Here is a 13,274-nt window from a genome sequence, read left to right as displayed (position 1 = left end):
CCCTGGATGTTTAGCCCCCAGCAGTTCACCCCTGGATTTTTCGCCCCCAGATTTTTCACCACCGGAAGTTCGCCCCCGGATGTTTCGCACCCTGGTAGTTTGCCCCCGGATGTGTGTACCCTGTTTTGCCCCCAAAATTTTGTGTTTGGATGTTTCGCCAGTTTGTCCTTGTGGTTCATGAATTCCCTTCCGTCATCAATTCACATGTCACATAAGTACTGTACAGAGTGCTGCACTTTTGAGACATTTTAAATCAACTGTTTCCATCTGTAAACCTCACAACTGATTGCATTATAGTGTCAGAGCATTTTGCCGCAATTTTAAAAGACATTTTCCAAAATGTTTCTGACACGTTTTTGTGTTACATAAACATAACATGAAAAAAATAAACGGATTTAAAAAATGTAGTGTGAATATGGCCTGATTTATGTGGGGAATGTAAACCACTCTAAAATCAAAACATTTTGTGAACTTTTACCTGACCCAGCACTGAGCTGCTTTTTTGCAAGTTTTGTTGCAGATGTAGCAATTTTCATGTCAGGTGTCCGGCAAGTTACATTAGACGAGCTCTTATTCCATCTTTACATCAGAATATAGCAGTGTCTGAAATCTCTACAGAGAGGTGTACTAGCACCAAACATCAGTCAGCTTCCACAGCATCCACTTTCTACAAGTATGAATTCAGTTCTATCCAAACGTGGGAAGAAGTTGGTCTACGAGAATCACATTTACGTATCTTCCAAACGGTCGGCTGACGATGTCCTTTCCATCTGGGTCTGTGAAAAACAGTTGACTTGCAAGTAACCAATCCCCACAACCACGCAGCACAAGCAGCAAGACCGGAAGCCATCCGACTTGTCAAAGAGGCGGTCACCAGGGCAAGGACAACACAGGAGACACCACCACAGATTCTCACAGAAGTCATTTCAGGAGCCCATTCTAATGTTGTAGCACTTCTCCCAAGGAAAGCATCACTGAAGAGAACAATGCGATTATCAAGGCAACGTGGCAATATTCCGTGGTTGCCCCAAACCCTTGATCAACTTGTTATTACCCAGGAGTTCCAGGGGATCAGTATTGATGGTATCCAGCAGCAGTTCCTTCTGCAGGACTCTGGTGAGCATTTAACATTTCCATTATATAGAATTATTGCAAAGTTTATGTTGCACAAATGTGAAAATTTATCTATTACAAAGTGCTGATATAGAATTATATATAGAATACTATGTGATTATTTTACCTTAAAGGGAAACTTTGAGGATAGTGTAATGTCGGGTGAGGCCTGCTGATTCCAACTATGCCTCACTTTTTTAGTTGCAGTCTGATTCTCTGCTCAGTCCTGCCTTTGAGATGCAGTGGTCTGCCATGTTCATAAGCAGAGTGGTAACCTTGTCCACCAACCATGATTTGCAGGTATCCAGCCATAGTCAATCACAGCCAGAGGACGAGGTTGTCGCATCAGACCCTCATCACTAGATGTCAATTTTAGTGTAGAATTTCCTGCTATAAATTAGCTGCAGATTGTCTGCTGCAACTCCTTAGTGCATGTGAATGGACCTTAAGGATTCATTAACATGTCTCCTAACCTCTGCCCTGCCCCTCTAGCCATGCCCCCTGCCAACAGCCTGAAATGAAGTTCCAATGCTGAATTAGTGCTGGGAAGAGGGTACACCATGCCCCGGTAGGTGCCGGTCACTTACCGGAACATGGCAGGTTAATATTCACCACCTGCTGCCAAACGCTGCTTTGATACAGGACCTGGAATGATGTATGCAATCATGTGATCGCTCACGCCTCAGGATCTGTATCGAAGCAGAGTGAGGAAAGCAGCGCAGTAGCAGCAGGCGGTATTAGTTTATCCTTGCCATGCTCCAGGAGGAGACAGGCACCTACTAGAGCATGACAGATCCAGGGGGCCCGCTGTTCATGGGCGCATTACACCCCTTGGCGGCAGGCCCCTGACGGCCCGAGGGCAGTGGCGTCCCCTGCCTACCTGGTAGGTACACCACTGCTGCACTGCAGGTCATTTTTTTTTAGCTGTGCATCTTTTCATCAGCATGTGGATGGGATTTAGACCTTTACGCTGCATATGACCCCGACCTAATGACCCGTTGAGTTAGTATGTTTTTTTCACAAATACTTCTTACACGTTTGCGTGTTTTTCCTGATGTAAACCTTTTATTATCATGGAATTCTGCATTTTGCTAGTTTCTGCCGCCGATATTCCTTTCACGACTTTGAAAATGTGACATTTTTGAATCTTGGAGGCATTTTTAAAGAGGAATATATCATTTTCCACTGGGACAATACATGTTGTAGAAAAAGCTATTGTTTAGCTCCTTCACACCAGATTTTGCTTCAATTTAATGTTTTTGTTATAAAATCAGAAAATCTGAAACTAAATGTGAGTTTTTAATGTGAGATATGAACAACGGATGCTTCTGATTAGGAAAATTTACTGTGAATTCATCCCAAAATTCTCTGTCGTGCATCCGCCCTTTTTGCGCTGCACTGAGCGCACAAAAATGCACGTTTGGCGCACGTGGGCGCAGCGCAAAAAGGGCGAATGCACAGACAAAAGTGTACCAGTGCACGACCAGCATACCCAACGCTAAGAATAGGGTATGCTGATCGCATGCAGCTGACAGGAGGGGGCGCAGCCGGAGGCGGAGCTTAGCGGCGGCCCTGCGCTGCGCACAGTAATGCTAGTGTGAAACTAGCCTAAGTGTCCAAGAAAAAATATGCAACTCCAGGTAAAGAAAAGTTAATCCATGTGGCACAAATGACCAGAGTACATATCAGAGATTTGAAAGCTAAGGTATAAGGAAGATATATGAAAGAAAAATTGTTGCTACATTACCTTAAGTAGTGGCGGTACCCCATCGCGCGTTTCACATTTGCTTTTTCAAGGGGAGTGTGTTTTTTAATATAATCAGGTAAAATTACCATTGGGTATCTCTTATACAGGGTGCTGCTACCTCCTGGACTAGCGTGTCCTCCCCGACGCGCGTTTCAGCTCCTTTCTCAAAGGGCCTGCTACCAACCATGTGTCTCCATTATTTATATCTCCCAGCCACAGCGTGGTATACCATGCGACCGGAAGTGACACTCACCACCCGGATGTGACGTGTCACATCCCAGTGGTAAGCGTTACTTCCAGTCGCGTGGACCAGAAGTGACCACATTTATCTGATTATATTTGCGGAGTATTATTGTAATTATGGGTATGAGGGTTATTGCCAAGAAAGCGGCATTGTTTTATGGTGGACATCTAGATCATAATCTGTGATGTGGCCTATACACCTTGCGATATAATTATGGCTATATTAATATTTGTAGCAGTTTATTATTAGGGCTTTTTCAGTTCTGCCCCTTGTAGCTGCAATATATTGCTGGCAGTCCCTGTGTCTATCTGTTTTCGTGGTAGCTGTCTCTTCCTGGATTTGCGCGTTAATTATGAATTAATGAGTGACTGTGAGCAGTGAGTGTATCTGTACTCTCCTACTTCCCCAGTTTTGGCAGTATGGTTTTAATGAATTTGTTCCAATAAAAATGATATTTTTATACACACAAATAATTGCCTTGTGATCATCCTTTTTCCTATGGTTCTATGAGGTACCAGCAGACGCGGAGGGTCCTCTTCAGTCCTCTTCCATGCACTTCCACATTGTGTGAATATGTCATCGTACCCGGGGGAATCCCTTTCATTATTCCTAGCTAGGGATTCCCTTGATCAAGGAGACTCTCCACACAGGTCGGGACCTCGGCAAAGGGGTGAGAAGCGATTTTTGATGAGAAAACTCTAAACATTGCCTGTTTGGGGTCGGTGTGGTTGAACCCGAGCAGGCAATGTTCGATACGAAACCTGAACTTTCCAGATCGGGTTTGCTCATCACTAGGTATAGTATGATATGTAATGGATGACAAAAAGAAGCCATTAAGTGTAACACCACTAGTACATGACAGTAAAATGATGGTCACCTGTCTTAGATCAGGGGTGTCAAACTCATATTCACCAAGCGCCACACCAATTTAATGGTTGTCCCCAAAGGGCCGTTTGTTACTGAGATACCGGATGCACACAATCGAGTCCCGTCCAGAACATGCATTTCTCTGCAGAGCAGTGCATGCCCCTGTATAAGGCATGTCACGGGGGATCAGCTCTTTACCAAGCTTCCCTGGATCTCACTGAAATCATGGAGAGCTATGGCTGCAGCTTCCAGTCACTTGTCCTTGTCGTTGGTCCTCCTGAAAGCTGCTGATAAACAGCTGGTTCAATGCAGAATACAACTGGACCCTATTCTTGGCCTAATCTGAGGAAAGGGCATCAATAGAAAAAGGATCCTGAAGTGAGAATACCACTTTTATCTGCTGCCCCATTCTTTGGTGTACTGGCAGAGTGTTCTGTGAGGGCTAATCCCAAACCCCCCCCTTCTGAAGACCTGATAAAGAGGTTCTGTAGAAGCTGGTTAACCACCACTTTAGTTCAGCAAAGCCAATATCTCAGTTCTGCAGAGATGGTTGGTGGGATTAACCCTGTAGTCAGTCAACAGTCCCGCTGCTTCCATACATAGCCTGCTTTAAGGGGGTATTCTCATGCCAAACAGCAAAATAAGGCAGCATGCTTTCAGCAATCATGTTGTGGTAAGCATGCTGCCGTTCTTCCCCTCCTGGTAATTACCTAGAGGTATTCTGTTCATCTTTGTCTGATCTTCTCCTGGCTGTGTGAGCAGGCGATCGTCATGCTGGATTCAGAGGCCACCATGAGTCCTCTCCTTCTTCCCAGTGTCCTCTTCTTCTGCCTGATCTCATCGCGGCATTGCGCATGCGCAGCAGTGCTTTGGTGACAGGAGAGGCATCCTGCCCCCTGGATTGACTGATGAATGGGGCAGGAGTGACGTCATGTCAGTGAGCGGCCAGGAGATATTTGGCCTCACTGCCGCGGCATTCTTCATGCTTCATGGACCAGTGATCCAGGCAAGATGAAAAGACAGGAGAAGACTTCAAGGGGAACCGCTAGACTGCACTCCGGGACCCAAGGAGCTGCAGCTGTGACAGGTAAGTATGTCAGTTTTTTTGTGTTCTAGGGTGATAATACTCCTTTAAGGCCAGCCAATAGAGCTGCTGAAAAGGCAGCCACAAGAATCCCCAGCAATTGGGGTCCTGTATATTTTACCATCAGGTATGTTCAGCCCTAGATGTTTTGTTCCCTGCATGTTGACCCCAAAAGCAGAGGGTGAAACATCTGGAGTCAAAATGCTAGGGGCAAAACATCAGACGGTGACACATCCAGGTACAAAATGCTGTAGGTGAAACATCCGGGGGCAAACTGCTGGGGGCAAAAAATCCAGGCGCGAAACATCTGGGGGCGAAACATCGAGGGGCGAACAGCTGGGGGAGAAACATCTGGGGGCAAACTGCTGGGGGCGAAACATCCGGGGGCAAACTGCTGGGGGCGAAACATCCGGGGGCGAACCGCTGGGGGCGAAACATCCGGGGGGGCGAAACATCCGGGGGGCAAACTGCTGGGGCATCCGGGGGCGAAACATCCGGGGGTGAACTGCTGGTGGCGAAACATTCGGGGGTGAAACATTCGGGGGTAAACTGCTGGGGGAGAAACATCCGGGGGGCAAACTGCTGGTGGCATCCGGGGGCGAAACATCCGGGGGTGAACTGCTGGGGGTGAAACATTCGGGGGTAAACTGCTGGGGGGCGAAACATCCGGGGGCGAACTGCTGGGGGAGAAACATCTGGGGGTAAACTGCTGGGGGCGAAACATCCGGGGGGAAAACTGCTGGGGGCGAAACATCCGGGGGCGAACTGCTGGGGCGAAACCGCCGGGGGCGAACTGCTGGGGGCAAAACATCCGGGGGCGAACTGCTGGGGGCGAAACATCCGGGGGCGAACTGCTGGGGGCGAAACATCTGAGGGTGAAACATCCGGGGGGAAAACTGCTGGGGGCGAAACATCCGGGGGCGAACTGCTGGGGCGAAACATCCGGGGGCGAACTGCTGGGGGCAAAACATCTGGAGGCGAACTGCTGGAGGCGAAACATCCGGGGGGCGAACTGCTTGGGGAGAAACATCCGGGGGCGAAACATCCGGGGGCGAACTGCTGGGGGCGAACTGCTGGGGGCGAAACATCCGGGGGCAAAACATCCGGGGGCGAACTTCTGGGGGTGAAACATCCGGGGGCGAACTCCTGGGGGCGAAACATCCGGGGGCGAACTGCTGGGGGCGAAACATCCGGGGGCGAAATCCTGGGGGCGAAACATCCGGGGGTGAACTGCTGGGGACTGCTGGGGGCGAAATGTGCGGGGGTGAAATGAGCAGGGGCGAAACCTCCTGGGGGCCAAATGCTGGGGACGAAATTTGCGGGCGTGAAATGTACCCGGGGCGAATTGCTTGGGGGCGAACTGCTGGGGGTGAACTGCTGGGGACGAAACATCCAAATCCCCATTTCTATATACACCTTGTAGTTAGTCATGCACTAGGCAATTTCTGCCTATTACATTGTGGTGTAATCTGTCCTGGGCCAGAGACAATAGTTCAGCAGCCAAATTGAAGCTATCTGTGTGTGACTCTGTAAGAAAAAGCCGAGGAGTTTGTCCGTTCTTACAGACCTACACTCTAGGGAGATTCCAATTCTGCCCAATTCTATATACAGTACACCTTGTAGTTAGTCATACACTAGGCAATTTCTGCCTGTCACATTGCGGTGTAATCTGTCCTGGGCCTGAGACAATAGTTCAGCGTCCTCCAATCTACAGTGAGCTTCAAATTCTCACCAATACTATATACAGCTTCTGCCTTCTCATACACCAGACAATTTCTGCCTGTCACATTGCGGTGTAATCTCTACTGGGCCTGAGACAATAGTTCAGCATCCTCCAATCTACAGTGAGATTCAAATTCTCACCAATACTCTATACAGCTTCTGCCTTCTCATACACCAGACAATTTCTGCCTGTCACATTGCGGAGTAATGTTAAATATTATTAGTTATGGATTTATATTAGTTATGGAGTTTAATTTCTTATTATACTCAGTTCTGTACATTGCCTTCCACTGACACTGCATGTGCTATTTTAGCAAGTGGTAAATTTCAGCTCCACTACATATTTAAGTTTAGCTTGAGATAAATGTCAAACTCCATATATACAGAGATCACGTGCTTTAAGAGATGAATATAATTCATGGCTCACTCTAGAGGTCGCTCGCTCCTTCCCTCACCATCATGAGACACAGACGCAAGATGTCATCTCTGCACGGACATAACTGAACAGCTGGTATATAACTTTACTATGAAGAAGCCTAAGAGAGACAGAGGCCATTTGCCATGTGGAATCCCAGAGAAAGAAGGTGACAAGCTTTTGCTATGAACTAATGGACAATCTCTGTTTCACCTATTTTTATGTTTTTCTGTAAAAATCTTTTCTTTGATGGAAGAATCCAAATAAGCCACTATATTTTTATCTGGTAACTAGTCCTGAGTATTTTACGAGGTTAAGCATTATTTTACAAGCAATCTCTACTTGGCCTGAGACAATAGTTCAGCATCCTCCAATCTACTGTGAGCTTCAAATTCTCACCAATACTATATACAACTTCTGCCTTCTCATACACCAGCCAATTTCTGCCTGTCACATTGCGGTGTAATCTCTACTGGGCCTGAGACAATAGTTCAGCGATCTCCATTCTACAGTGAGATTCAAATTCTCACCAATACTCTATACAGCTTCTGCCTTCTCATACACCAGCCAATTTCTGCCAGTCACATTGCGGTGTAGTCTCTACTGGGCCTGAGACAATAGTTCAGCGTCCTCCAATCTACAGTGAACTTCAAATTCTCACCAATGGCAGGCACTGCACTGGTTAAGGAGAGTGCCTCTGACTGGTGTGCTCATGCCTCCTTGTCTCTCAGGTGCACAGCGCGCTTTTCCTGCCCACTTTTGTAATTGGCGGGTGTGGGGTTAATAGTTCGGGCAGGTCAGAGCCAATAGGGCCAGCAAAGGAGTTGTCCCAGCCCCTTCCTGTAGTATATAGGGTTGGCACAAGGTTTCTCCCCCCTCTTTCCCCGGGTATCCAGGTCCTGGAAGCGTTTGTGCTAGCGCTGTCCGGTTGGGAAGGATGGCTGACCCCCTGGTTGAGGCCCTGAGATAGAGAGCAGAGCAGGAAGGTGAGCACTGGCTGCAGTCCCTGATTGTGAGGCTCAGCGCTCACCTTTCCAGCGCTCAGCTGCAGCTTTCTTCGTCGTTACTCCCCGCCCCCCCGCACCCAGCTGCTGACCTTGCCGCCGCTGCGTCGCCGCTTCAGGGACAGGTGGCGGCGGCGGGATTGAGTGGAGGCAGGCGGTCCGCTCGGCACTCCCGCCCTCCAATGCGTCTGAGGGACATGTCGCCGGGGCCCCTGGTGCTCCTCGGCATCGCTCGGGCAGGAGGAAGTCCCAGCCCCCTCATTTCCTGCCGGCCAGTCAGACGCACGAGGCTGCAGCGTCTCACTGGTCCAGTGTGCACAACAGTGCAGCGGCGCCTTTACAGCCCCCTGTCCCCTCCATCCAGCCCTGGCAGGTGCATGACACTAGCGTGGGCCTCAGGGGCAGTATACAAGCACAGCCTATTAGATTGATTAACCCCATCCGCTCCTCAGCGTTGACCATGGGGAATAGACAGGATAGTTCCTCTACTGCTTCAGTGGAGGAACAAGTTGCTTTACAACCTGGGGGGAGTGCAGTATTACCCCCAGGGGGAGGCCAGCTTTCTGCGACTCCTGGGCAGGGGCAATCACAGGAGTCTGGGGTTAATCAGCACCTATTGCCCCTTTTGGTTTGTCAGTCCCCAGTTAATACGGGGTTGACATCAGTCACTCAGCCCTGCCCTGTGATCATGAGCCAGGGGCTGGTGGATACAACAGTGGCTCCTGCTACTGCGGGACCTAGTACGAGCAGGGGAGGGTCGGGTTCACATGCCTTAGGGGAACAGTTACACAAGAGGAAGCAGGGCAGGCATAGACGCCAGAGATCCTATTCCTCATCCTCTTCATCCCCGCATTCTCGCCGGGGTCATCATGCTCCGGATAGGCATCAGAAAAGATCCAGGCGTGGAGGCCGTAGGGTGTCGTCCCGTAGGGGCCATGAATCTCGGTCCTCAAGGCGTGGCTCTCCATCGTCATCCTCGTCGGTGTCAAGCGCGTCTGTGAGCCCCGAGCTGGTGCAGCGCCCTCCTTCTGGTCGCAGGGAGTCGAGGGCGCAATCAAGGACTTCCAGCCGGGTTGAGCCGAGCGCGCCGCCTGAGGCTTCAAGTCATGGTGTTCCTTTCCACGCGGGTTATCCGGGAGCCGGAGTTCCTCCGCATATGGGAGTCCCTCCTCCGCCAACGATGGTTTCTGGTGAGTGGGTGCATAAGGATGCTATGTTTTGTGGAATTAGTGCGCTGGGATCGCACATAGATGAGGATACTAAGCTGAAGATATGGAACAACGATTACATTGATATCTGGGCGTTGATTTCCGTGGATCAGCACACGGTTGACAAGGAACGGAGACCTGCTGAAAGGTTTCTGGATCGGGTACGGCAAAAGGTGGCAAAAACTATGAACAACTAGTTGCAGGCCTTCGCTGTACTGGGTTGTGTTATGGGTCAGCGGCACCCGGAAAGTTGCTCGGAGCTGTTTATATACCAAGATATGATTTATAATTCCTATAAGGCTCACGGTGGTTCCGCCTGGTGGCGGTATGATGAAGAATTTCGGAGGCGCCTGGCTCTGCATCCAGAAATAGGTTGGGGGGTTAAAACTTTCCAGCAAACTTTGGGGAAAAATATTGACATTGATCCTGGTCAAATTTTTATTCTGCCATATTTCTATTACTAATATTCAGGGAAAAATAAAGATATAGTATACACTCCCTGACACAAGTTATGTCGATTATCCATGTTTTGTAAATAAAAGCTTATAAACTGACGGGGTCGCCCTCCCAGGGCTGTGGGGTACTCGGTACCGGGCCGGTCTCTCAGCGGGGAATGTCACAGCAGCGGTGACCTGGTCCGTGGCCCTGGGTGCCCATGTAAAAGGGATGAAGTGATGGAATAAAGTTTATGAGTGAATGATTTGTGACGCCAGTTGTGGTGTTCAGCAATGAAGGTGTTAAGCCGACGCTGCAGACAGATCCTCTGGAACAGATGGTGCGGTGCAGCAATGATGGTGTAGCCCTCCACAGGCAGGGCTGTAGTCCCTGGGCAGAGAAGATGAAGAGGGTAGGTGTTGAAGAAGAGGGTGTAGTGTTTGGCACAGAGATCTAGCAGTCCTGGAGAGTTTGCAGGAAGAAGGCAAGGACACAACAGGGTGCAGTTTCTTTACCTTTACTTTGCTTGGCAAATGCAGTCCAGGGGCCAGATTACAGATGGCACAGGAGCTAATTAGCCTGGAAGCAACTTAGGAATCTCTCTATCAGCTGGGTTGTGTAGTCTCCTTCCTAGCGCTTAGTTTTAGGTACTTGCAGTACAGTGCTACACTGAAGTTCCACTTGCTTATTCTCTTTCGAACTCCCTCGTATGGCAGACAGCTGTAGCCTTTTTCTTCTGACTCACACGTCGCTGTTGTGCCTCCGAGTCTTATGTGGGATTAGAGCATTTACAGCTTCCTATTCCTCCAATTTCTGTTGCAGGAACATCAGTATCCATACAACCTTGGAGATCGGGCTCCAGATCATCTGCTATAGCTGGGAATAAGCCTGAACTCTCTGCTCAATCTCCCAGCTCTTCTCCTCATGTCCACACACGTTGCCCTCCTCACATGAACTCCTAATTTCCCCTTCCTGGCCCCCAGAGAGCAGCTCTTCCCCCAGTTTTGGTTCAGAGCTCCCTCTGCTGGCCTGGAGTGGGAACTGTGTTGTGTGTTGTGTTTAACTGACAGAGAGACCCTTCATTGCTTCCAAGCATGACATCACACTCCCAAGGGGAAGGTAATGCCATTGTGGCGACCATACTCCTGGGGGCGCCACATTAAATTCATCCATTGTTTGTGTAAATTATTCTTTTGAAAGCTGAAACACTCCAAAATGTGGTTTAGGTTAAGAAAATAAATTGGAATCAATGCAGAAATATTGATCATTTAATGGACACAATGGTCAGATTTTGTCAAGACAAAAATGTTGTCGGCCACAGAAAGTAATATGATATTCAAGCAAATAATTAACTTAAAATACATATATATGTTGCATAACATTGCTGAATGAAGCTGTGGTGCTATTAGAGTCATATTTAATATTTTGTGTGACTTCCATGAGTTTGAAGGACTGCATCCATGCGGTTCAACAATGATTCATACAAATCATTAATGAAGTCATCAGGAATAGCAAAGAATGCAGTCTTACACGCCAACCAGAGTTCATCTAGATTCTTTGGTTTTGCCTTCCAAGCTTCCTCTTTCATCCTACCCCAAACATGTTCAATGATGTTCATGTCTGGTGACTGGGCTGGCCAGTCCTTGAGCACCTTGATCTTTATTGCCTGGAGGAACTTTGTTGCAGAGATGAATGTATGGGATGGAGCACCATCCTGCTGCAGAATTTGTCCCCTTTTATGATTTGGAATTTAAGAGGTAGCTAATACTACTTGATATTTTAGGCTATTGATATTGCCTTACACCTTGCAAATGTTTCGCACACCCCCATACTGAATGAAGCCCCAGACCATGACCTTTCCACCACAAAATGTAACTGTTTTCTGGGTGTATTTTGGATCCATACAGGCTCCAGTAGGTCTCCTGCAGTATTTGCCGTGGCTGTGGTGTAATTCTACTGAAGATTCATCAGAGAAATCCGCCCTCTGCCACTTTTCCAGCGTCCATCTGTTTAGCAGGCTGTGGAACTTTGCAAATGCCACACGGTTTATTTGCCTTTTGTTTAGTGCTGTACTCTGGGCACTGATTCGACCATGGAAGCCATTTCGATACAGAATCCAACAAACTGTTCTAGTTGACACAGGGACTTGAGATGACCAGGCCTGTTGGAGCTCTGCAGTGGAAGAAGGGCTTGCTTTGGATTTTCTAACCAACAAACTTTCCTCCTGAGCGGTTGTCTTGCGGGGTCTGCCGGACCAGGGCTTGTCAAACACATCTCCAGTCTCTTCTAACCTTTTTTTAATTCTTTGTACTTGACATTGAGATAAATTAAAGGTGCCAGTCACCTCTGCAGTGGATCTGGTCTTCAGCCTCTTGATAATCCAGGCTTTGGTCGCAGGGTGGATTTTTGCCATGTTGTCAGAGCTCAAGTTGCAGTTCAAGTGAAGGTTTGGGGTGCTGGGTTTCTTTTTATACACACCCACTAATTAACTGATCATTTACTGAGCACAGGTGACGATGTAAACTAGGATTGGGTGCATTATATGACCAGGCGACAAAGTTTTTGTCTTACCAAAATCTGACCATTCTGTGTCCATTATATGATCAATATTTCTGCATTGATGCCAATTTATTTTCTTAATCTAAACCACATTTTGGAGGGTTTCACCTTTCAAAAGAATAATTTGTACAACCAATGGATGAATTTAACGTCAGGTTATAAGCTTTTTTTTTATACATAACATGGATAAGCGACATAACTTACTTTGAGCTTACTTTGTAACATGAGATCTGATATGGCCAATTCAGCTGCTCTTTGTTTTACTGAGACCTGGTTGAATGAGACCATCCCTGATTGTAGTCTGGATCTACCTGGTTTTGTTATCTACAGAGCTGACCGTGATAGTGTAGCTTCAGGTAAACAAAGGGGGGGTGGGGTATGTCTCTACATCAGCACTAGCTGGTGCTGTGATGTTAACATACTGGGAAAAGGTTGCTCTCCAGATCTAGAGTACCTTGCACTCAATTGTAGACCATTTAACTCTCCAAGAGAGTTTTCATCTATGGTTCTGGTTGCAGTATATATTCCCCCTCAAGCATCTGTTAAAGCTGCTATTGGTGAATTAGCTTGCAAAATATCAGAATGGGAGGAAGGATCTCCAGAAGCATTTGTGATCGTAATGGGGGACTTTAACAAAGGAAAACTCAACCTGGATCTCCCCAAATTTACTCAACATATAAACTGCTTCACGAGAGAGAACAATACGCTTGATCACTGCTATACAGTCATAAAAGGGGCCTACAGGGCAGTGAGGAGAGCAGCAGTGGGCTTTTCAGATCATTGTCTAATTCATTTAATTCCAGCCTACAGGCAAAGTTTGAAAACATCCAAACCTACAGTTTATACAAAAAAGACATGGTCTGAGGAGGCAAAATT

The sequence above is a fragment of the Dendrobates tinctorius genome, unplaced genomic scaffold, assembly GCF_039654945.1.
Source record: "Dendrobates tinctorius isolate UK_male_01 unplaced genomic scaffold, ASM3965494v1 ptg000077l, whole genome shotgun sequence".
In the NCBI taxonomy this organism is placed as follows: domain Eukaryota; kingdom Metazoa; phylum Chordata; class Amphibia; order Anura; family Dendrobatidae; genus Dendrobates; species Dendrobates tinctorius.
Note: the sequence above shows the minus strand (reverse complement) of the source record.